General features: G+C 42.1%; 1 protein-coding gene and 1 pseudogene across 1 annotated transcript in view; one reads left to right on the top strand and one right to left on the bottom strand.

The window, feature by feature from the left end:
* Window positions 1-24,172, top strand: part of LOC136753381 (voltage-gated potassium channel subunit beta-1-like) — an 85,335-nt gene that overhangs the window by 29,285 nt on the left and 31,878 nt on the right. The gene's annotated exons all lie outside the window — the stretch shown is intronic.
* LOC136753247 (ankyrin repeat and IBR domain-containing protein 1-like) lies at window positions 10,055-18,869 on the bottom strand (annotated as a pseudogene).

Genomic DNA, 24,172 nt, shown 5'->3' with positions numbered 1-24,172 from the left:
GTGCATTGGCCTGCATTGGCCACCAGAGGGGGCGCTTTATTACTGGACGAACTTTTTTCACGCTGAGAAAGACGACACATGAAGTACTAACTCTGCCACAATGATGCCCTCAATGAGGCGCACATGGAAGTGGAGTGATGCACCAGGCAGAGGAAGAGGAGGAGCCTAGATGGGAAATGTAATGAATTCCTTCTGAGGTCCATAAGAAATAAGTAATCACAAGACAATATTGAAAAGTCACAATGTCTTTTTATAATTTTTATAATACTGGTGGCAGTATTGCATTGTAATATTTTCTATACAGGAAACTGCATGACTTATTTCTTATGTAGTTCATTTTCCTTCAAAAGAAAAAACATGGCCGTATAAACGAGTATTTACTTGTGTGGGCGTGCTCTCTCATTTATATCTAGCTAGCAAGCTAGTGACAAACAGGACACTTACATCAGAAGTGAGCATAAATCTCATAAGCAATGCTCATGTGCGTCTAAAAAATGCAAGGCTAATTTACAATCAAGATGAGAAATAATCATAACACACTGAAGACAAACATTTTAAATTTGACAAGCACACATGCATCATTTCAAAACCGTGCAAAACAGTTAAGTATGTGAATGTAACTGTGATGTAAAAAACAATGAAGATTAGTCTGTAATATATGATTTGAGACACAGCTTGAGTGTCCATGCACTACGCATTGCCCTATTATAAAAAATATGAACAATAAGGATGTATTTTATAATCACGGTGCCCCAGGGGTTGGTCTTGGGACCCGGGTTCGAATTCAGTCTTGGCTCCTCACACCTCCCATTGACAGGTTGCTTAGGTTGATTGGCTGCTCTGTTGGGTGTGTCAGTGGTGTGCCCGGATAACATTCACAATAATAAACACAGGAGCGTCTGGAATCGGCCCACTCACCCCAGCTCGAGGATGGGCGGCTTGTCGCATGAGGCCGGCGCTGAGCTCGGCCGGGTGCCCCCTCTTCAACAGCACCAGTCCTCTCCCATCCCGACTAAATCTCATACTAATCGAGCTTCCTTCTCTTCAATCTCACCTCTCTGTGACTCTGAACGTTCCTCTCTCCTCCTAGGTCACAAACACACACACTCCTACACCCTGCTCATCCCCATGCTGACACGAACCTGGCCGGCCTCCCTGCAGCTGCTGCCCGCCCACTCCAGCTCAGCCAGAACTCTGCAGCTCGGCTGGTGTTCTCTTTGCCCCGATTCTCACACGCTACTCCACTGCTCCGCTCCCTCCACTGGCTCCCAATCCTGGCTTGACATTGACCCTCACCTGTCTCGACCAGACTGCACCGAGCTACCTTCAGACCCTGACCTCTCCGTACGCCCCCTCCAGATCTCTCTGGTCTTCCTGCGCCAGAAGACTAACATTACCTCCTCTCCACTCCCCTCCCTCCAGAGTCCACTCCTTTTCATCCCTGGCCCCTAAGTTGTTGGACGACCTTCCCACTGAAATCAGGACAGCAGAGTCCCTGACCACCTTCCGGCGATTTCTCAAGACATATCTTTTCAGACTGAACTTGTAATTTAGTTGTTTATTCCCATGTGGCTCAGCTCCCCTGTATATTTTCACTTTATGTAACATTTCATCAAACTACATGCTTTTACATTGCTAGTACTCGTGTTGTTTATTTGATTTCCCTCATGCACCCTTCCCCTTAGCTCTTAACTATGTCTTCACATCTTGTCAGCTCACAATCTAGGATGTAGGACTTGTATTTTGTATACAGGGGCATAGGGCGGATCCTATTGAAACCGTACTGTTTCCACCCTGGTCCTACAGTTCCTCTTCCTGCTTTTTGTTCCAGCTGAGCTCAGTCTCAATGGCTTCTGTAAAATCGGAGCTTTTTAATAGTTTTTCTAGCAGTGTGTGTGTGTGTGTGTGTGTGTGTGTGTGTGTGTGTTGCTTGCCATAAAAAACAGTAGCACCTGACCAGTAAAAAAATTACCTGGTGAGCATAATGAGGCGGTATGTTTTTTTTCTCCATGATCAGGTGCTGATAGATGAAATGAAATCACCTATGGAAGAATCAAATCTATATAGAAATATTCAACCCCTAAACTTAATCAAAAATAACTAACAAAATATCATCAAGAAAGATTTGCTAGTTGCCGAGTCCTGGTACTGTGAGGAGTTGAGAAATGTCTTTCGTCCACGTTTAGGGAAAAAAAAACATCAGGCAGAAACAATTATTTATATTTTTATTATATTGTTTTTGGCAGAAAATTTTGACATGACACTACATACTGAGATGCATACACTATATACTGAGATACATACACTATATACTGAGATACATACACTATATACTGAGATGTATACACTACATACTGAGATGCATACACTATATACTGAGATACATACACTATATACTGAGATACATACACTATATACTGAGATGTATACACTATATACTGAGATACATACACTATATACTGAGATGTATACACTATATACTGAGATACATACACTATATACTGAGATGTATACACTACACACTGAGATACATACACTATATACTGAGATCGTATACACTACACACTGAGATACATACACTATATACTGAGATGTATACACTACACACTGAGATACATACACTATATACTGAGATACATACACTATATACTGAGATGTATACACTACACACTGAGATACATACACTATATACTGAGATGTATACACTACACACTGAGATACATACACTACATACTGAGATACATACACTATATACTGAGATGTATACACTACACACTGAGATACATACACTATATACTGAGATGTATACACTATATACTGAGATGTATACACTACACACTGAGATGTATACACTATATACTGAGATGTATACACTATATACTGAGATACATACACTATATACTGAGATGTATACACTACACACTGAGATACATACACTATATACTAAGATACATACACTATATACTGAGATGTATACACTACACACTGAGATACATACACTATATACTGAGATACATACACTATATACTGAGATGTATACACTACACACTGAGATACATACACTACATACTGAGATACATACACTATATACTGAGATGTATACACTATATACTGAGATACATACACTATATACTGAGATGTATACACTACACACTGAGATACATACACTATATACTGAGATACATACACTATATACTGAGATGTATACACTACACACTGAGATCGTATAAACTATATACTGAGATGCATACACTCACCTCATGCATAAGGCCTGATGTGTGACACTTATTAGGCCGGCCCTGGGCCGCCTCAAATTTAGTCCGGCTTTTTTCAGACACCCAGTTCACACTTGCGGTTTTAGGAGGCCTAAGTGCGTCACATATGCCGGCAAAAAGGCGGCCTAAACAAAATGCATGCCGGGAATAAACAAATCTGCTCTAACAAACCAGTGACGCAGGACATTAAATTTGCTTACAGGTGTATGCGCTGTATTTATAATCACAACTTATTAATATTGATTGGCTATTGTTCGGTTCTATATTGTATTTGAAAGTAATCTTAACCCTTTGCAGCCAAAGCTTTCTAAAATAATTAAAAATGTGCTGGTTCAGTGGGGAATCTAAATAATATATTTCCCTTTTCAAATGTCTATCTTCGGTTCTGCACGTCTGAAAGTGCTGTTACAATTCACCCGAAAGCGAAGCACCTTTATTAGCACATCTGCATTAAATCACAATAAATCGTATGCATTAGTAAGCTTAGTATACTTCTGACTATGTTCCATGTTGTAAAATGCTTGTTTGTCACAATAAAAGTCACCATTGTGTGTGTGTGTGTGTATTTTATTAATTCTATACATTTGAGCACAAACAAATGATATTATATATACATATACACTCACCTAAAGGATTATTAGGAACACCTGTTCAATTTCTCATTAATGCAATTATCTAACCAACCAATCACATGGCAGTTGCTTCAATTCATTTAGGGGTGTGGTCCTGGTCAAGACAATCTCCTGAACTCCAAACTGAATGTCTGAATGGGAAAGAAAGGTGATTTAAGCAATTTTGAGCGTGGCATGGTTGTTGGTGCCAGACGGGCCGGTCTGAGTATTTCACAATCTGCTCAGTTACTGGGATTTTCACGCACAACCATTTCTAGGGTTTACAAAGAATGGTGTGAAAAGGGAAAAACATCCAGTATGCGGCAGTCCTGTGGGCGAAAATGCCTTGTTGATGCTAGAGGTCAGAGGAGAATGGGCCGACTGATTCAAGCTGATAGAAGAGCAACTTTGACTGAAATAACCACTCGTTACAACCGAGGTATGCAGCAAAGCATTTGTGAAGCCACAACACGTACAACCTTGAGGCGGATGGGCTACAACAGCAGAAGACCCCACCGGGTACCACTCATCTCCACTACAAATAGGAAAAAGAGGCTACAATTTGCACAAGCTCACCAAAATTGGACAGTTGAAGACTGGAAAAATGTTGCCTGGTCTGATGAGTCTCGATTTCTGTTGAGACATTCAGATGGTAGAGTCAGAATTTGGCGTAAACAGAATGAGAACATGGATCCATCATGCCTTGTTACCACTGTGCAGGCTGGTGGTGGTGGTGTAATGGTGTGGGGATGTTTTCTTGGCACACTTTAGGCCCCTTAGTGCCAATTGGGCATCGTTTAAATGCCACGGCCTACCTGAGCATTGTTTCTGACCATGTCCATCCCTTTATGACCACCATGTACCCATCCTCTGATGGCTACTTCCAGCAGGATAATGCACCATGTCACAAAGGTTGAATCATTTCAAATTGGTTTCTTGAACATGACAATGAGTTCACTGTACTAAACTGGCCCCCACAGTCACCAGATCTCAACCCAATAGAGCATCTTTGGGATGTGGTGGAACGGGAGCTTCGTGCCCTGGATGTGCATCCCACAAATCTCCATCAACTGAAAGATGCTATCCTATCAATATGGGCCAACATTTCTAAAGAATGCTTTCAGCACCTTGTTGAATCAATGCCACGTAGAATTAAGGCAGTTCTGAAGGCGAAAGGGGGTCAAACACAGTATTAGTATGGTGTTCCTAATAATAATTTAGGTGAGTGTATTAGATATTATTTTATACATATGAGTATTCACAAATAGTGCGTCACTGTGTCTCTCTAAAAAAAGTGGTGTACGTGTCTTTAGTGTCTATTGATAAATAAAACATAACAAGATTATATATATATATATATATATATATACGTGTGTGTGTTTGTGTGTGTAATGAAATTAAATGCAGTATATTCGTAAATATGATACATGTTAAGGCTACATTTGAGCATTCACTAATGTAACAAATATAATAAGTACAGGGCTGGTCAAATGTACAGATATAATTCTATACATTTCACTGTTGTTCTCTAAGAAAAGTGGTGTATTTGTCTTTAATGTCTATTGATGAATATATAAACTAAAGAGATATAGGTATGTGTGTTTATCTGTGTTTGCTTAAATATATATATATATATATATGTATATGTGTGTGTGTGTGTGTAATGACATGCAATATATGTACAGTGAGGGAAAAAAGTATTTGATCCCCTGCTGATTTTGTACGTGCCCACTGTCAAAGAAATGATCAGTCTATAATTTTAATGGTAGGTGTATTTTAACAGTGAGAGACAGAATAACAACGAAATAATCCTGAAAAACGCATTTCAAAAAAGTTATACATTGATTTGCATGTTAATGACGGAAATAAGTATTTGACCCCTTCGACTTAGTATTTGGTGGCAAAACCCTTGTTGGCAATCACAGAGGTCAGACGTTTCTTATAGTTGGCCACCAGGTTGCACACATCTCAGGAGGGATTTTGTCCCACTCCTCTTTGCAGATCCTCTCCAAGTCATTAAGGTTTTGAGGCTGACGTTTGGCAACTTGAACCTTCAGCTCCCTCCACAGATTTTCTATGGGATTAAGGTCTGGAGACTGGCTAGGCCACTCCAGGACCTTAATGTGCTTCTTCTTGAGCCACTCGTTTGTTGCCTTGGCTGTGTGTTTTGGGTCATTGTCATGCTGGAATACCCATCCACGACCCATTTTCAATGCCCTGGCTGAGGGAAGGAGGTTCTCACCCAAGATTTGACGGTACATGGCTCCGTCCATCGTCCCTTTGAAGCGGTGCAGTTGTCCTGTCCCCTTAGCAGAAAAACACCCCCAAAGCATAATGTTTCCACCTCCATGTTTGACGGTGGGGATGGTGTTCTTGGGGTCATTCCCCCTCCTCCAAACACGGCGAGTTGAGTTGATGCCAAAGAGCTTGATTTTGGTCTCATCTGACCACAACACTTTCACCCAGTTCTCCTCTGAAACATTCAGATGTTCATTGGCAAACTTCAGACGGGCCTGTACATGTGCTTTCTTGAGCAGGGGGACCTTGCGGGCGCTGCAGGATTTCAGTCCTTCACGGCGTAGTGTGTTACCAATTGTTTTCTTGGTGACTATGGTCCCAGCTGCCTTGAGATCATTAACAAGATCCTCCCGTGTAGTTCTGGGCTGATTCCTCACCGTTCTCATGATCATTGAAACTCCACGAGGTGAGATCTTGCATGGAGCCCCAGACCGAGGGAGACTGACAGTTATTTTGTGTTTCTTCCATTTGCGAATAATCGCACCAACTGTTGTCACCTTCTCACCAAGCTGCTTGGCGATGGTCTTGTAGCCCATTCCAGCCTTGTGTAGGTCTACAATCTTGTCCCTGACATCCTTGGACAGATCTTTGGTCTTGGCCATGGTGGAGAGTTTGGAATCTGATTGATTAATTGCTTCTGTGGACCGGTGTCTTTTATACATGTAACGAGCTGAGATTAGGAGCAGTCCCTTTAAGAGAGTGCTCCTAATCTCAGCTCGTTACCTGTATAAAAGACACCTGGGAGCCAGAAATCTTGCTGATTGATAGGGGATCAAATACTTATTTCCCTCATTAATATGCAAATCAATTTATAACTTTTTTGAAATGCGTTTTTCTGGATTTTTTTGTTGTTATTCTGTCTCTCACTGTTAAAATACACCTACCATTAAAATTATAGACTGATCATTTCTTTGTCAGTGGGCAAACGTACAAAATCAGCAGGGGATCAAATACTTTTTTCCCCTACTGTATATAAAATGTTTATTTTTCTTATTTTCTAATTTACTAAAACAGTATAATCAAACATAATCTAAAATAAAATATACATATGTATTTACAACTTGTATTTTTCTCAAATTTATACAATATAATGTAATATATATATATAAAACTTTTATTTTTCTTATTTTTTAATTTACAGAAACAGTATCATAAAACAATATAACCATATATATATATATATATATATTTATAACCTTATACATATATATGTATTTAAAACTTTTCTTATTTTTATTTACTAAAACAGTATCATAAAACAATATAACGTTATATATATATATATATATATATATATATATATATATATATATATATCATAATCAAATCATAACCTATATATATATATATATATATATATTTAAAACTTTTATATTTATTTTTTAATTAACTAAAACGAATCATAAAACATTATAACCTAAAATAAAATATAAAACTTTTATTTTCTTTTTCTTTTTATTTACTAAAACAGTATCATAAGAAAATACAACCTTATATATATAAAACTTTATTTTTTCTTATTTCTTAATTTACTAAAACAGTATCATAAAACAATATAACCTAATATATATGTATTTAAAACTTTTATTTAAATTTTTTAATTTACTGAAACAGTATCATAAAACATTATAACCTAAATTAAAATAAATATGAATTTAAAACTTTTATTTTTCTTATTTTTTAATTTACTAAAACAGTATCATAAAACAATATAACGTAATATATATATATATATATATATATATATATATATATATATATATATATATATATATGAGAGAGAGAGAGAGAGAGAGAGAGAGAGAGAGAGAGACAGAGACAATACTGTGTCCTGCAGCGCTGTAGCTGTTTCGCCATCTGTGTTTATTCCGCGTCTCTCTGACCCCGTTCACACTTGCAGGACACAGTATTGTCTCTGAATTGTTTGAATGTCATATCGATCTATAGCCTTAAATGTACCGATACATTTCGCTAGTTCACATCTATATATATATTATAAAAGTCTAGGCTAAGTAATGACTTATAATGTAAACAGTTCAAACTACTCGGTCGATTAAAAGTGTGTGTAGCTGGTAAACTTGCTATTTGTTGTTCTTGTACTAAGTATGATTGAAGTCTGAAATTTAACAGTATGCATTTTACACGTGGAAATTGCATTGTGAAATTGTGAAACGGGACCATAACTTTATTAATTATCTGCATTTTGCATTAAAACGATATAAATTTAACCGAAGCAGGTTTCCATTCAAATCAGTGCATTTTAATACGAGACCAGTTATTTACTATGCAATCCGAAATGCAGTTATATTGAGCTGAGCAGTACAATCACAAATGCCAGCGTTAGAGGTAAAAACTGGGACGATGCAGAAATGAAAGCGCTGTTTACAATGTGGATGAAGATGAAGTTAAAAAACAAACCGCAGGAAGTGCACAGCGCTGCTGTCTGAGGATAAAACTATAGACGCGTCACAGAGGCTGCTTTCGATGCACACGATTGCTTACTAATGCATACGATTTATTGTGATTTAATGCAGATGTGCTAATAAAGGTGCTTCGCTTTCGGGTGAATTGTAACAGCACTTTCAGACGTGCAGAACCACAGACAGACATTTGAAAAGGGAAATATATTAATTAGATTCCCCACTGAACCAGCACATTTTTAATTATTTTAGAAAGCTTCGGCTGCAAAGGGTTAAGATTACTTTCAAATACAATATAGAACCGAACAATAGCCAATCAATATTAATAAGTTGTGATTATAAATACAGCGCATACACCTGTAAGCAGATTTAATGTCCTGCGTCACTGGTTTGTTAGAGCAGATTTGTTTATTCCCGGCATGCATTTCGTTTAGGCCGCCTTTTCGCCCGCATATGTGACGCACTTAGGCTCCTAAAACCGCAAGTGTGAACTGGGTGTCTGAAAAAAGCCGGACTAAATTTGAGGCGGCCCAGGGCCGGCCTAATAAGTGTGAACGGGGTCTAAGTCACACATCAGGCCTTAGGTTTGAGGCGAGTGTATGCATCTCAGTATACAGTGTATATGATCTCAGTATATAGTGTATGCATCTCAGTATACAGTGTATATGATCTCAGTATATAGTGTATGCATCTCAGTATGTAGTGTATACACCTCAGTATAGTGTATGTACCTCAGTATATAGTGTATACGATCTCAGTATATAGTGTATGCATCTCAGTATATAGTTTATACGATCTCGGTCTATAGTGTATGCATCTCAGTATATAGTGTATGCATCTCAGTATATAGTGTATACGATCTCAGTATATAGTGTATGCATCTCAGTATACAGTGTATATGATCTCAGTATATAGTGTATGCATCTCAGTATGTAGTGTATGCATCTCAGTATATAGTGTATACGATCTCAGTATATAGTGTATGCATCTCAGTATACAGTGTATACGATCTCAGTATATAGTGTATGCATCTCAGTATGTAGTGTATATGATCTCAGTATATAGTGTATGCATCTCAGTATATAGTTTATATGATCTCAGTATATAGTGTATGCATCTCAGTATATAGTTTATATGATCTCAGTATATAGTGTATGCATCTCAGTATATAGTGTATATGATCTCAGTATATAGTGTATGCATCTCAGTATACAGTGTATATGATCTCAGTATATAGTGTATGCATCTCAGTATACAGTGTATATGATCTCAGTATATAGTGTATACGATCTCAGTATATAGTGTATGCATCTCAGTATGTAGTGTATACACCTCAGTATAGTGTATGTACCTCAGGGTTGAATTATGTCCCTAACGGCCAAACCCCACCCCAGGCCCAGGCTCTCAAACTGCTCGAGGCCGTAGGGGCTCCCCATGTTGCCCAGGCACCTCAGGCTGTCGCCCACCCCCGCCAGCTCAACTGCTGCTGGCAGAGCAGGGTGACCAGCCGGACGCTGAGGTTGTCCTTGTCCAGGGGGCTCAGCACCTGCAGGGTCAAGAACACGGGCGTTAACGCGCGGGTCACACTGCACACTGCTGCTGCCGTCAGCTCACAACGGCATGATTGTGTGTCTCCCACCCCTCTGTGTGCGCCTGGGTTTACATTTCAATACATCAATACAAAAGGGATGCAATCTGACTACAGACCACCAGGGAGTTTGGAGCATCAGAAAAGACAAATGAACAGAATAATCTGAACTAATCTCAACTCTGTGTCAGATTCAATATTGATCCTCACTGTCAGCTATTGGCAATGGTGATGTGCAATCCTATCTTGGCAATGATATCTAAAGGTCCAGTATCGCACAACCTAATGAACGATTTTCACAGAAAAAAGTAAACAAAAATCATTCCAATGTGTGTATTTGTTTTAGAAATAACAATTAAGCATCCAAATTAAAATAAAAAGTGTCTTTTGCAATACCTGTGGATGGTCTCTGTGACAGTTCTCTCTTTGGGCATTCCTCTCAAGCCTCAGCAGATACTCCATAAGCTTTAGATTAAAACAGAATGACACTTCAGTTACCTTTCTCGGCAAACACGGTTAGGCACCTACATACAATCGCTTACAGAGAACAAGTTACTTCCTGCACAAGCACTCAGTCTGTTAATGTCTTAGTCACATGCGTACGTCTCTGCAGAATAACTCAACAGCACAGTCTACAGGAGAGCACAGTCTCACTACAACACAACAGAGTGAGAAAGTACACGGCAGATAGTTACCTCAGAAGACTGCAACCCCAAGAGCTCCCAGTCCCACTTGCCATCATGGAAACTGCAAGATAAACAGTACAGCAGGCATGGTTTCTTTCTTCTCTTAACATTTGACAGATTAAATATTTCAGGATTGTGTCGCACTTGCTGACAAGCTAACAAATTAGCTCAGACTCAGGAACATGACTCCAGCTCAAAGAATTAATCTTTAAGAGAGAGTGAAAAAGAGAGAGAGGAGGGGGGTAAAATTCAGGGTAAGAGAGGGAGAGAGAGAGAGAGAGGCGGAAAGACAGAGCCATGCTGAAGGACACAGGGACAGGGGAGACGTACAATGTTTCCAAGTCCTGGGACACGGAGAAAAGGAACTCTTGCCGCTTCTGCTGCACCAAGCAGGCGGCGCGCACGATCTTGTGCCGTGGCGTGCGCTGGGTCACCAGGGTCACCAGGTCCTCTGTCACCGTCTCCAGGTCAGTCTGTGGACACAGGCACAAGAGGTCGGGGGAGAGATCAGGGAGGGGTCAGATTACATACTGATTATTTCCCATGAATCCAAAAACAAACCGAAGCCCCAGGGAAACAGCCACCTTACCTGCATACGTTTGAATGTTTTCTCCTTTCTGCTATTGACTTCCAGAAAGACCCCGTATGCAGAAGAGCAGGCCAGGATGCGCCTGGTCTTCAAGAGCTCGTGCATGGCGTCGTCAAAGAAGGTGGTGTCGGGGGCGCCACCCTCTCCTGTAGAGGCAGAACACAGAACACGGGCCGGGGGGGCGAGTCTCAGCATACAGATTAAGCATGTCCGCATCCAGTGTGAATTCACAAACTCTCTCACTAGGCACAGGTCAGTGGGGGTACGGGAGTCTCACTCACGTTCGCTCAGTGCCCGGCTCAGCTGCTCTATCCTCTGTTTTCCGGTGATCAGAAGTTCCTGCTCCAGCTGCGGGGGGGGAAGGGGACAGGAGAGAACAGAGTCACTGCTGTCCTGTTGCATTGTGTGTGTGTGGGGGGGACACCAGTGGCCACTCTGGAGCCACGTCTCTCTCACCTGGTAGCGGTCTTCATGGGTCCTGTAGCTTTTGAGGTACTCCTGAAAGTGATCATGCTCCTCAAGAGCCTTGCGCTTCTTCTGAGCCTGATTGGGGAGGGGTGACAACAACACAAAACAGAAGATAAAGCACACACTGGGTCACACTGATGCAGAATACAAAATAATAATGGTCATAATAACCACAACAACACCATAATAAAAATAAAGATAATAACAATAACAGTAATAACGGTAACAACTATAAAACAACAACAGTAAGAGTCAGGACCAAACCTCCTTCGCAAACCTCTCCTCCGCCAGCTGGATGGCATCGAAGCGCGTGCAGGTGTAGGACCCCCCTGTGTTGTAGCTGTGTAACCTCCAATCGTCCAGGCATATCCAGCAGAAGTTGAACTTGCACTGAAAACCCAACACAGACACACACAACTCTGCAGGGTCAATATTCACAGACACACATTCACTTGTGCCTACATTATTAGAGAGACTGACAGACAGAAACACAGACACAGAGAGAAAGTGGCCGATGCAGAGAGAGAGACACAGACAGACAGAGAGAGAGAGAGAGAGAGAGAGAGAGAGAGAGACAGACAGACAGACAGACAGAGGTTCTTCCCAGGCTGCCCAACATTGTCCTTCCTGCTTTCAAGACGATAATTTTGCTTTCAGTGGAAATTATATTTTTAATATCAGGAAAGAGCCAAATGAGCTCCAACAGGGGCGATCAATTAATTCAATTCACAAAGCAATGATCTTAAATGTTCAGGTGGGGGGTGGTGTGCAGGACATTACCCTGAAGCACTTCATATGATTGCATCCTTCGTTTTTCTGGATCGGCGTGTCACAGTTGGGGCAGGGCTTGGAGTTGTTGAGCAGCCACAGGCTGTTGACTACGTCCTCGCGGGCCTCGCTCACTCCACCGCCTGGGAAGACGACAGGAGAGACAGAAGACATGGAGTCAGCGGCGCGGTGAAGCCGGGGGCACACACTGACAGGCAGGAGGGGGGCTGCCAAGGAGCCGGGGAATAAACTGAGCCAAATGGGAATAGGACTGTCTATTCATTAACAGAATATACATACAAATTAGCTAAAAAGGACTCAAAACAGTCAGGGTCTTCAGATCAGGGCTGGGCGGCTCCAGTCCTTGAGGGGGTAACAGGCTCCTGTAGGTTCTATCAGGTACTGTAGATTTAATAGGCCACCTGTAAGCAAACAGCAGGACACACACTGAGGAAAACAAAGCACAGGGGTCACTCACCTTCTTGCCGATCCATCTCTGACAGTTTGCCCTGCCACGCTTGCCACGTCTGACAGTCACAGGGTTCGTGTGACTTGCCGAGACATTGCCTGTAGACAAAAACAGGTGTTCAGATATGCCTCGGGCCCCCTTTCACACTCGGCCACCTCGGCTCAATCAGAACCGTGGCCGCTAAGCAAGAGAGGGGATCCCTGGGTTATCAGACTCAAGCCCGGCTGAGGTAAAGAACAGCAGAGAAGCCTTCCCAAACCTGCCCGATCTCATGAACTGCAGAGAAGCACACAACGACCTTCTGCTGACACTGTCAGGAACTCTGAAATCAGTGGCTTGTGTCTCAGGACTTGATATTGAGCAGTAATTGTATTGCTGGTGGTATGTATTTCTTTGAGACCCTAGACACAAAGCATTGTTTGCTTTTTTAGATGCTTACATTTTCCCATTAAAAAAAAAGTATGGTTGTTCTCTCTCTCACTCTCACCAGCAGAACAGGTGTCCCTCTCCACAGTCCACGGGGTACTCAGACGCTGGGATAGTGCACAAACACAAGGCGCACTGGAAGAAGACACAGAAACAAGAAAACACAAGCCCATTACATTAATTCAGTCACTGATTCATTCATTAACGAATGTTAATTAGTCTGTGTGTGTTCTTCAATATGGGCTGCTTCTTGCCGGAGCCCAATTGCTAACCTTCGTAACGATTATCTGTGTAATAATAATAATGAAATGGAAAGATGTTGGATTCATTCACGTATCACCAATGTACAGAGGTAAAGAAAAGTTGACTGTTTCTAGACAGAGCGGAGACAGGAGCTGTGAACGCAGCGATTGTCAGGGAAACCCAGCGCGACCTTTCCGAATAAATATCAAAGACTATGTCTATGTAAATGTAGTGCCTGAATGCATTAGCATAATTGCTCTGCCTCAGAAGATTTCTTGATTAGGAACCCTAATAAGGGTGTCTGATACCACATCAAATCAATCAACCAACTGATTCCAGTGGCTGTAACTTGTAGATTTGTCAGGCACTGCCCCGTACCCCAGAGTACAGGGAGGAATGTAGCTGAGAGCAGTGTAAGCACACACACACACGCACACGCACACACACACGCACACACACATGCACACTAAGAGTGAGGCAGACACAGGAGTGACATGGGGGGGTCGTTACCAGAAGCCTGTCCTCATCCTCATCATTGTTTGCGTCCATGTACTCGTCCTTCTCACTGTCCTCGTCCTCTTGACTGTCCTCATCCTCCACACAGTCCTCCTCCCCGTCCTCCTTCTCACCCTGCTCACTGTCCTCATCCTTCTCCTCGTCCTCGTCCGGGGTGCAGGGGGAGGGCAAGTTGTCCCTCGAATTGTACTTGCTGGGTGGAGGAGTGGGCATCTTCACCCCTGAGCGTTTGCAGCAGTCCTCTGCATTGGACAGCAATGCCATCTGCAGTTTCTCCTTGTCCCAGTCTGACACCCATGGGAAGGAGAAGAGCAACACAAGTGAAAACTGTTAGTCACTCTCACCCTAACAGATGAACTCATAAAAACAGACTCACAGACACTTTGTATTATTGCCCACTGTAAACTGCTGCTGATTTCTAAAGGAATCTTGTTTTGGGATCCACATACAGGGGTTCTCAATCCTGCCCTGCCGTTTCTTGGTTCAACTGTGCACTCAATTACTTCATTACTAATTGGGTGACCCCTAATTTAACTAATAATTTGCCTAATCTGAGATCTTAAATGTTAAACAGTTGTAGAGTTCATGTTAAGTATGACACTGTAGATTAAAATCTGGGACATAGTTTATTGAAATACACTGATTTTATTCACTGTAGCTTTGTATGTTGAAAACAAAGTTTACACAGTGTTGAGAATGTTTACTTTAATGTAGAATTATGTTTTGATAAATGCAATATTATTTTATTTTAAAATAATATTATTTTTGAACTTTAAAATATTGCTTTTGAGCATTATTGCATTATGTTTAGAAAAGTGTTTTGTTCTTGCATTAGAATGTAAATTTCATCTGTATTCATGTTTTCATGTAGGTGTATTAATTAAGGTTGTGGCCCGTGAACACATTTGTGAACACTCGAATGGCCCTTGATAGGAAAAAGGTTCCCCACACCTGCTGTAGATGGAACTTGAAATCTCCAATTTAAAGAGTCAATTGAAGCAAAAGAGTAAAATTGAGGGTTGAAGTAATTGAGAGTTCGGTTGGAACACAAACCAGCATAGCATGTGGTACTCCAGGACAGGTTTGAGAACCACTGAACTAGTCAATCAGAGTGTTTCTGGCTTCTTTGTATGTTTTTAATAGAAAAATTACACATAAGAAGCCAGACAATCACATTCAATTCCTCTCCATCATATCTAGTGAATAAATGTCATCCCTTGCATCTAATGATCAGGACCAGAAACCTTCAGTCATCAGCGATGTTTCAGGACACGGAAACGCCAGAGTTTCCCAGGGTGTACATTTGTTTTTAATCAATAATTTGTATATGTTTCACTACCATGAAGGCACAACACAGATTGGCTACTGTGATGTTTCTTCCACTTCCTCTTACTGAATGGGCCTCCATTAGGAGTGAAATGGACTTACCATAAACCCCCTCCCCCGGTTTATGGTATCGTGTTTTGTGAAGTGTGAACTGTCGCTCTATGTAACTCCCCATCTGCTAACAAACAAACCATCTCAATATATGAACTCCCGTGAACAAATGCGAGAGATTTGTAGCAACTGCATTTCCAAGCTTTATCAATGGAGGGGGTGCTATCCAGGGCTTCAGAGATGCCTGCTGAACACAATGGCTGTGTGAGGGGACAGTGGGCACTGAGGTGCCTTAGAAAGTGCTCAATTTCACAGGCCACTGGCCGCAGGCATAATGACAGAAGACGAACAAGGCTGGCTGGTGGCTGAGTCACGACTATGTCTGTGTGTGTGTCTCTCTGTTTGTCTCTGTCCCCCTGCCCGTCTCTTTGGCTCTGTTCAGGGCCAGTCAGTGTGGAGTGCTGCGCGGGCACCGGTACCGTGAGTGCGGAGCAGGGCCCCGGCAGTGAAGAGGGGAACCTGCAGCATGTCTGCCGTCTCCTCAGTCAGATTGTTCTTCAGTTCATGGAGGTCCTGCATTGTCAGACCCTCATATGGCTGCATAGACACAAAGAAACGGAGACAAACAGAGAGACACACACACAAAGACGCACAGAAATAAGAAAAAACTAAGAATCCACAAGGCTGTTCAGACAACACACTATTATGTGACAAACGTAACTTTTGGTTTGAAGTGGAAGAGTAAGAATATTATGTACAATAAAACAAATCAAAAACATTACAAAAGCAATCAATCAATTTAGCAATCGCTAATCTCAAAATCAGATCAGCATCAGCTGACTTTAGGATCAGTTTTTCATCGCAATTTCATTCCTCCCTTATAATCTTATGAAATGCAAACCACCCCCCCCCCTTCTCCCTCTGTGCTTTACAGCTATAATTAGAGGTTATACACTGAGCAGCCCTCAGAATACACTGCCATGTTTTAAAACCAAACGGGAAAGTCTCCCGCAGCAGAGTGCTCTCTTATACACAGTGCATCGATGTGCTACGTTTCTCCACAGAACATAATAAAATCCCTGCTTGTGTACACAGGCCACACCAGGGCGTCTGAGCAGTCACACGACAACCCTGTCCCACCCGTAAATCCGTACAGTCATTTGTCCGTTTTCTCTTGGTTACATCATAGCATGGTACTTTTTTTCTTTCCCCTCGCTTTCCACAGCGGTGTGTCATGGCTGACCAGTCTGCACCCCTCCATGCCTCTTCTCCAGCTCTGTCAGGACTCTGGACTCCAATGTAGAGGGTTGAGGGGTCTATCCCAGGTGGGGGACAGTGCTGTTGTACCCTTAAGCAAAGCACTTTACCCAGAATGCTCCAGTAAAAACCCAGCTGTATAAATGGGTCATTGGATGTACAAATTATGTGATGTATTGTAACAACTGCAACTGCCCTGGATAAGGGCATCTGGTAGGCAATATGATTATGATGTCAATCGACTTCTTCTTTCTCTTTGTTCTCAGCTGATTCTCCATCGTGTAGTGGCTCTGTGAACCTTTCCTCCCCCACCCCTAATACAAGAAACAAGCCCAACAGGGTGTTCAACAAGCCCCCCTCTGCCCCCTCGCTCCCAGGGGCCAGTACCTTTCTCTTGTCCAGGGCCTCCATATCCTTGGGGTCCTTGGAGAAGACCATCTGAGCCTCCAGGCTGAGGGCCAGTTCTGTGTGGTGCTGCTTCTCAGCGCAGTCACATGGGGTCTCCCTGTCCTTGTTCTCAGAGAACAGGTTGGCGTTGCAGTTCACCAGGATCTGCAGGAGACCAACATGGGGGTCGTTACAAGGAGAATATTAATGATGATGATGATGAACTTATTTAGCAAGTGGCTGTATCCCAGGCAACATACATGGTTTAATACGTTTATTTTAACTCCCCCCACCCACACCCTGCCACCAAGGGTTTCACTATAAAACTCAAACTACAAACCAGGGTGAATAAAATCAAGGCAGATCAGAGAAGATCAGAACATCACCTGTTCTCATAGGGTTCAAAGAGCATCTGTGAATCTCTGTCAATATGTGTGGGGCTACGACGAGACTGTAAGAGCGTACAGAGCCCAGCCAGGCGTACAGCATTGTTGAGCAACTGGGAGGATGCATTTTTATACGAACTGTAAGAGTGTAGAACGAGAAAGCAGGGTATTCTATTCACTTTCCCAGCCCAAACCCAGTGTCCCAGTGAGCACTGGCCAGCTGTGGGCCGGGCTGTTTGAGTCCACAGGCCTCACCTGCAGAGGCAGCGTAGTGCAGGGCCGTGTTCCCCTTGTCGTCGGTGGCGTTGACATCGGCCCGCTCGTACGCGCCACCATCCAGCCTCTCGCCCCTCCACTTTAGGATCATCTGCAGGCAGTTGGCCCGGCGCTGATCATCCTGCTCAAGCGGCACGGTCTGGGGCTTGGAGCACAGCAGGTGGAGGGCAGTCTGGTTGTGTGCGTTGCGCTTTTTGGGGTTCCCACCTTTGTTGTAGAGGAACGACCTGTTCGTTCAGGAGAAGAAGAAAAATAGAAACTCACACACGGAACCCAACCCTTCGGACTTTGAAGCGTCAATGCCACTCGCTTCGCAAATGTTGTCAGCAGTTTATAGAATAAAACAAGTGTTCATTTTACCCAAACACATACTTATAACAGTTTCTCTGGTATTACTATTTATATCAGAATTAATACCTTTTTGAAATTTTTTATCGATGACTGATGGTCTTTTTTTTTTTCTTCCTTCAATTCCTTCACAGACAGAGAGAAACACACAGACACACAGAGGAAACACAGGAGGGAGACAACGAGACATTCGGAGGCAGACTGGGAGGGCGGGGTGGGGCTGACCTCAGCAGGTGTGTCATGGCGTGCTGGGAGGTGTAGTACAGGGCGGTGTTGCATCCATATTTCTACCCGTAGGAGGCGTTTTGGTCCAGGGATTTTCTGAACTTTGGGTTGTCCTGGTAGATCTGCATGGCCAGGGCCTCATCTCCCTTGATGAGGGCTTTGAGAAACTTTTTAGCTGTTGTTCTGAACGTTGTGGACAAGAAATGCTTTAACCCTGATCGGTCGGCCGCGCTCATCGCTTGCAATATGCTTCTGGGTCTGGAAGAGAGAGAGAGGGAGGGAGAGAGGGTTTATTCTCTATTTATATTCAGCTTTGCTGCATCTGTGAACACTTTGGCAATGCTGGTGTAAACAGGCCACGCCAATAAAGTTCATATTGAATTTGAGATGAACACAAAAGGGGGTTAGGGTCTGTGGAAGTGACCTGAAAGATGGCACAAGGTAACATATCCCAGTTGGCATCAGCGTTGCAGTGCCTGTTTCCTCACTCCTGCCAGAAGAGCTGTAATGACACTCTGTATCTCCACTCCAGTCAGGATACCTGGCTGTCTGATGGCTTGGATGATTGGGAAGGTAGATCTGTACTGTTCAAACACTATCAGACGACGTCTACTGAATGTGACATCACGTTGGCAAGTTCACATGACCTCCGATGATGTAATGATTTGCATTGCAATAGTCACGTATTGGACCTAATCGAGCTACATGGGGGCCAGAACATCGTGTCTACTTTGGTTGGCTTTTTCACAGTGGATACCATGCCTATAACGTTCATATTAAGCACACAAACAATACAATTGAGCTATAGAACATTTTTATATATATATATATATATATATATAATTACACACACATATGTTTGTATTAAAAGACCTCAGCCCAGAGAAAAGAGAAACCCGGTCCCTAACTTATTTGATTAAATCTTGCGTGTAACGCTGTTGGAGAAAACATATTCTGAGACATAGCCTAAGCTTTAATAAAATATAAAGAAAGGGATGCAGATACTAAAAACATACAAAAATGACCACTTTGTAAAAGACGGACATTAACTAAATATTTATAAAACACATTGCACAACTTCAAAACACCTATTTGTTAAAATAATTATAATAAAGTTAATTTCCAGAGATCAGCTGTTGTTTAATCTAATTTCCTTTCTTTTTGGAGAAGCGCGTTTACAAAAATAACTCGCGTATGACTTGTATTGTTTAACACTGACAATAAGTTAATAACCATCATATTTTCCATTATTTCTCTGCCAGAGAATTAAACTGCGCTCCACTATTCTACAGTCGCAGCCATATGTATCTCACTGATTGTTAACTAAACCTATTGTTAAGAAATTAAATAAATGGGTCAGGTAGTCTCACATCTGACTCAGATCATTATTACCTGACAGCTCTCGCGCCGGGCGATGCGTCACCATCAGGGGCCCGTTTTTGAGCCCTGTCGATTTTCCTGATGGCATTCAGATGCCCATGTGTGAGCCGAGAGGGCAGGTTGCTCTTGTGAAGCCTCATTGTTGTATCATAAGGTACACTTATACATTTCAATTAAAGAAGTGAATTTATAGTATCACCTTATCACAAATCCTGGAATCTTGTAGAACTCAATTTCCGTAAATTCGTAAGATAAATTTGAAAATGTATATTAAAAACAAAGACTAAATGAAGCACTACACTAATTTTACAAAAGGTTAAAACTAATTAAAACTCAACTCTAGATCAACAAATCAAAGACAAATCACTTCTGTGACCAAATCAAAGACCATGGGATTGTATATGATAACACACAAATCGTTAAACAAAAAAGTTTATTAACACATTGACTACAATACGGGTTAGTAAGACGAAGGTGAGTCTCTCATTAGTATTGTAAGTCGGACATCAAATAACTACGCAGGTTAGTATTTATGTCCGGTAATTTCTCGTTATATATATACACTCACCTAAAGGATTATTAGGAACACCTGTTCAATTTCTCATTAATGCAATTATCTAACCAACCAATCACATGGCAGTTGCTTCAATGCATTTAGGGGTGTGGTCCTGGTCAAGACAATCTCCTGAACTCCAAACTGAATGTCTGAATGGGAAAGAAAGGTGATTTAAGCAATTTTGAGCGTGGCATGGTTGTTGGTGCCAGACGGGCCGGTCTGAGTATTTCACAATCTACTCAGTTACTGGGATTTTCATGCACAACCATTTCTAGGGTTTACAAAGAATGGTGTGAAAAGGGAAAAACATCCAGTATGCGGCAGTCCTGTGGGCAAAAATGCGAAAATGAGGTCAGAGGAGAATGGGCCGACTGATTCAAGCTGATGGAAGAGCAACTTTGACTGAAATAACCACTCGTTACAACCGAGGTATGCAGCAAAGCATTTGTGAAGCCACAACCCGTACAACCTTGAGGCGGATGGGCTACAACAGCAGAAGACCCCACCGGGTACCACTCATCTCCACTACAAATAGGAAAAAGAGGCTACAATTTGCACAAGCTCACCAAAATTGGACAGTTGAAGACTGGAAAAATGTTGCCTGGTCTGATGAGTCTGGATTTCTGTTGAGACATTCAGATGGTAGAGTCAGAATTTGGCGTAAACAGAATGAGAACATGGATCCATCATGCCTTGTTACCACTGTGCAGGCTGGTGGTGGTGGTGTAATGGTGTGGGGGATGTTTTCTTGGCACACTTTAGGCCCCTTAGTGCCAATTGGGCATCGTTTAAATGCCACGGCCTACCTGAGCATTGTTTCTGACCATGTCCATCCCTTTATGACCACCATGTACCCATCCTCTGATGGCTACTTCCAGCAGGATAATGCACCATGTCACAAAGGTCGAATCATTTCAAATTGGTTTCTTGAACATGACAATGAGTTCACTGTACTAAACTGGCCCCCACAGTCACAAGATCTCAACCCAATAGAGCATCTTTGGGATGTGGTGGAACGGGAGCTTCGTGCCCTGGATGTGCATCCCACAAATCTCCATCAACTGCAAGATGCTATCCTATCAATATGGGCCAACATTTCTAAAGAATGCTTTCAGCACCTTGTTGAATCAATGCCACGTAGAATTAAGGCAGTTCTGAAGGCGAAAGGGGGTCAAACACAGTATTAGTATGGTGTTCCTAATAATCCTTTAGGTGAGTGATGTGTGTGTGTGTGTGTGTGTATATATGTATGTATGTGTATATATATATATATATATATATATATATATATATATATAATTATACACACGTCTCATTTATGCTTAGGTGTAGAGATATATCCTATCATACCTGGAAGTTTCGCGAAACAGAGTCTTTTCCAAACAGATATTCCACTGGTTTGAAGGCTCCAAGGTTGTGCACAAAGTCTTCTTTGCAAGCAGGGTTTTTCCACCGTAGTTACTTGAAGACAGAGTCTTTGAGGAAAGCAGGGCCCTGTTTGTTTCCAAGGGTCAAGTTTCTTAAGACTCAAGTAGCTATTTAAATGATTGACACTTTCGTATTCAGTCGACTTAGTCAATTGTCCAGCTGTAAAACTCCACTGTGATCAGGTGGGCACAGGCGGGCAGCGCAGTCTGTAAAGTTCTTTATTTAATAAAGTCCTTTAAAATAATTCTTTGTACGGCTCAATCTCCTTCTCCCAGTTTAACTCTTCTGTTGCCGGCAAAGACTTAGTTGGTTTCTGGTACCGGTTCGGGCAACAGAGCTACAGGTTGAACTGTGACAGCCAGTTACTGGTTCAGATGAGTGAGTGAGAGAGAGAGAGAGAGAGAGAGAGAGAGAGATGCCGTGCGCTACCCTTTATACACCTGTCAGATCAATAGATGATTGGTTCTTGAGTTTGTGAAATTGGATTTCGGGTTTCAGCCCCCAGTGTCCTATTGGAGGGGGACTTGATTTATGACTGATGTCAATCCATGCCATCTTTTGGAAATGCTGGTTGGCTCGAGTTTGTAGCTATGTGTCGGGATTTCGGCTCTCATCCATTTCAAAGAGTTTTTATTACCTACAGGCCCCCTTCCCCAGACATCTCACAGCAGGGATTCCAAGCTATTTGGTCCATTCTCGGTGCCATCCTCCCAAGACTGTCACTTTGACGTAAACCAGTTCCCATGCTGATGAGTTAAGGAAATCTGATAACTTTGGAGGGGGGGAGAGGTCTTCTTTAGATCAGTGCTTCAGCTCAGAGCTAAAATACTCTTCTCAAAATACACCCAACATAACGCTACATTGTGGATAATGGCTGCTCACAGAGACGTAGTCCCGATCTTGCAAAGGACAACAAAGTTCACGTTGGCCAGCAATGGCAAAGCAATGAAAGCCGAGGCTCCCGGCCTGGCAGGTCGTGTTTGTCCTGATCGGGAAGCTCCTCGTCTGATGCAACAGATCCCGCTCCTATGTGCGCAGTGTTGCCAGGTCCTCTCCATAAATTCCCCCCAGTTTGGTTGTACAAATCCCCCAAATCACGTTTCCCCCTGCTAAATGTGATTGCTGGTGAACTGAGGTCCAGGGGAGGGAGGTGGTTGAAATTAGGTCCAGGTGGGGAGAAATAGATTGTGCCAAACCCCCAAATTTCCCCCTGGGCTCTTAAAAATCCCCCAAATTTAGGGAAAAATCCCACGATCTGGCAACAGTGCACGTGCGCCTATTCCGCTGCTCTCGGCCAATCGGAGGCTCTCTCCACTCCACCTGCGCAGTCACAGTGAGAAGGACGGGCAGCTCATGGCGTTTTAATCCTATCGCTTCATTTCAGACGTCGTTCGTACAGCAATCAAAATCACGCTGTCCAGCACTTGCGGTTTGTCCACAGTAGTCATGCCATAAGTTTGCGAGCCCAAGGACAAGACGAGAAATACTGTGAAATACTTGTACATACTTTACTAATCATGTCAACAAAAGGCCGATCCGGAATTGAAAGGTAGGCCTACGAGTTATCTTGTTTGAAACGAGTACATGAAGTCTCCGACTACAGACTGGGCGTATATGTTTAGATGTATTATTTGATGTGAGTTACTAATAACAAACTTAATTATGGATTAAATATAGGTAAGCAACATGTCTTACACGGTCAATGCGTTTTTCTTATTAATATTATAGGCCTATTGTATTTTTCTACACTGGCAGTTCATATCCGTTGATCTAAATTACAGTGTATATATTTACTCGGGCATTTTTTAATCATATACTGGAAAACGCATGGGTTGCAATTTCTAATCATTTTCTTACGCACTAACTTAAAGTGAGAAAACGGTAGCCTGTAAATGAAGTTCGAATTAATTGAATCATAATATACAGTTTATATGTAGGGCCTAATGTAAAATCTTTATTTTTGATGGTGTATTTTTATTGAACACAAAGTTGTAGTATCCTTATGCATCAGAGATGGAAACTGAAAATACAATTAAAAATTACACCGTATGTAAGCATGTATGTATGTATATATTTATTATTATTATTTTTATTATTATTTTCATTTCTTGGCAGACGCCCTTATCCAGGGTGACTTACAACATAAGTGCAAACAAAGTGCAAGAATACAGTGAAGTACAACGCATCAATCCTTA

This window comes from Amia ocellicauda, chromosome 7 (assembly GCF_036373705.1).
Source record: "Amia ocellicauda isolate fAmiCal2 chromosome 7, fAmiCal2.hap1, whole genome shotgun sequence".
Taxonomy (NCBI): domain Eukaryota; kingdom Metazoa; phylum Chordata; class Actinopteri; order Amiiformes; family Amiidae; genus Amia; species Amia ocellicauda.
This window is presented reverse-complemented; position numbering and strand designations above follow the sequence as displayed.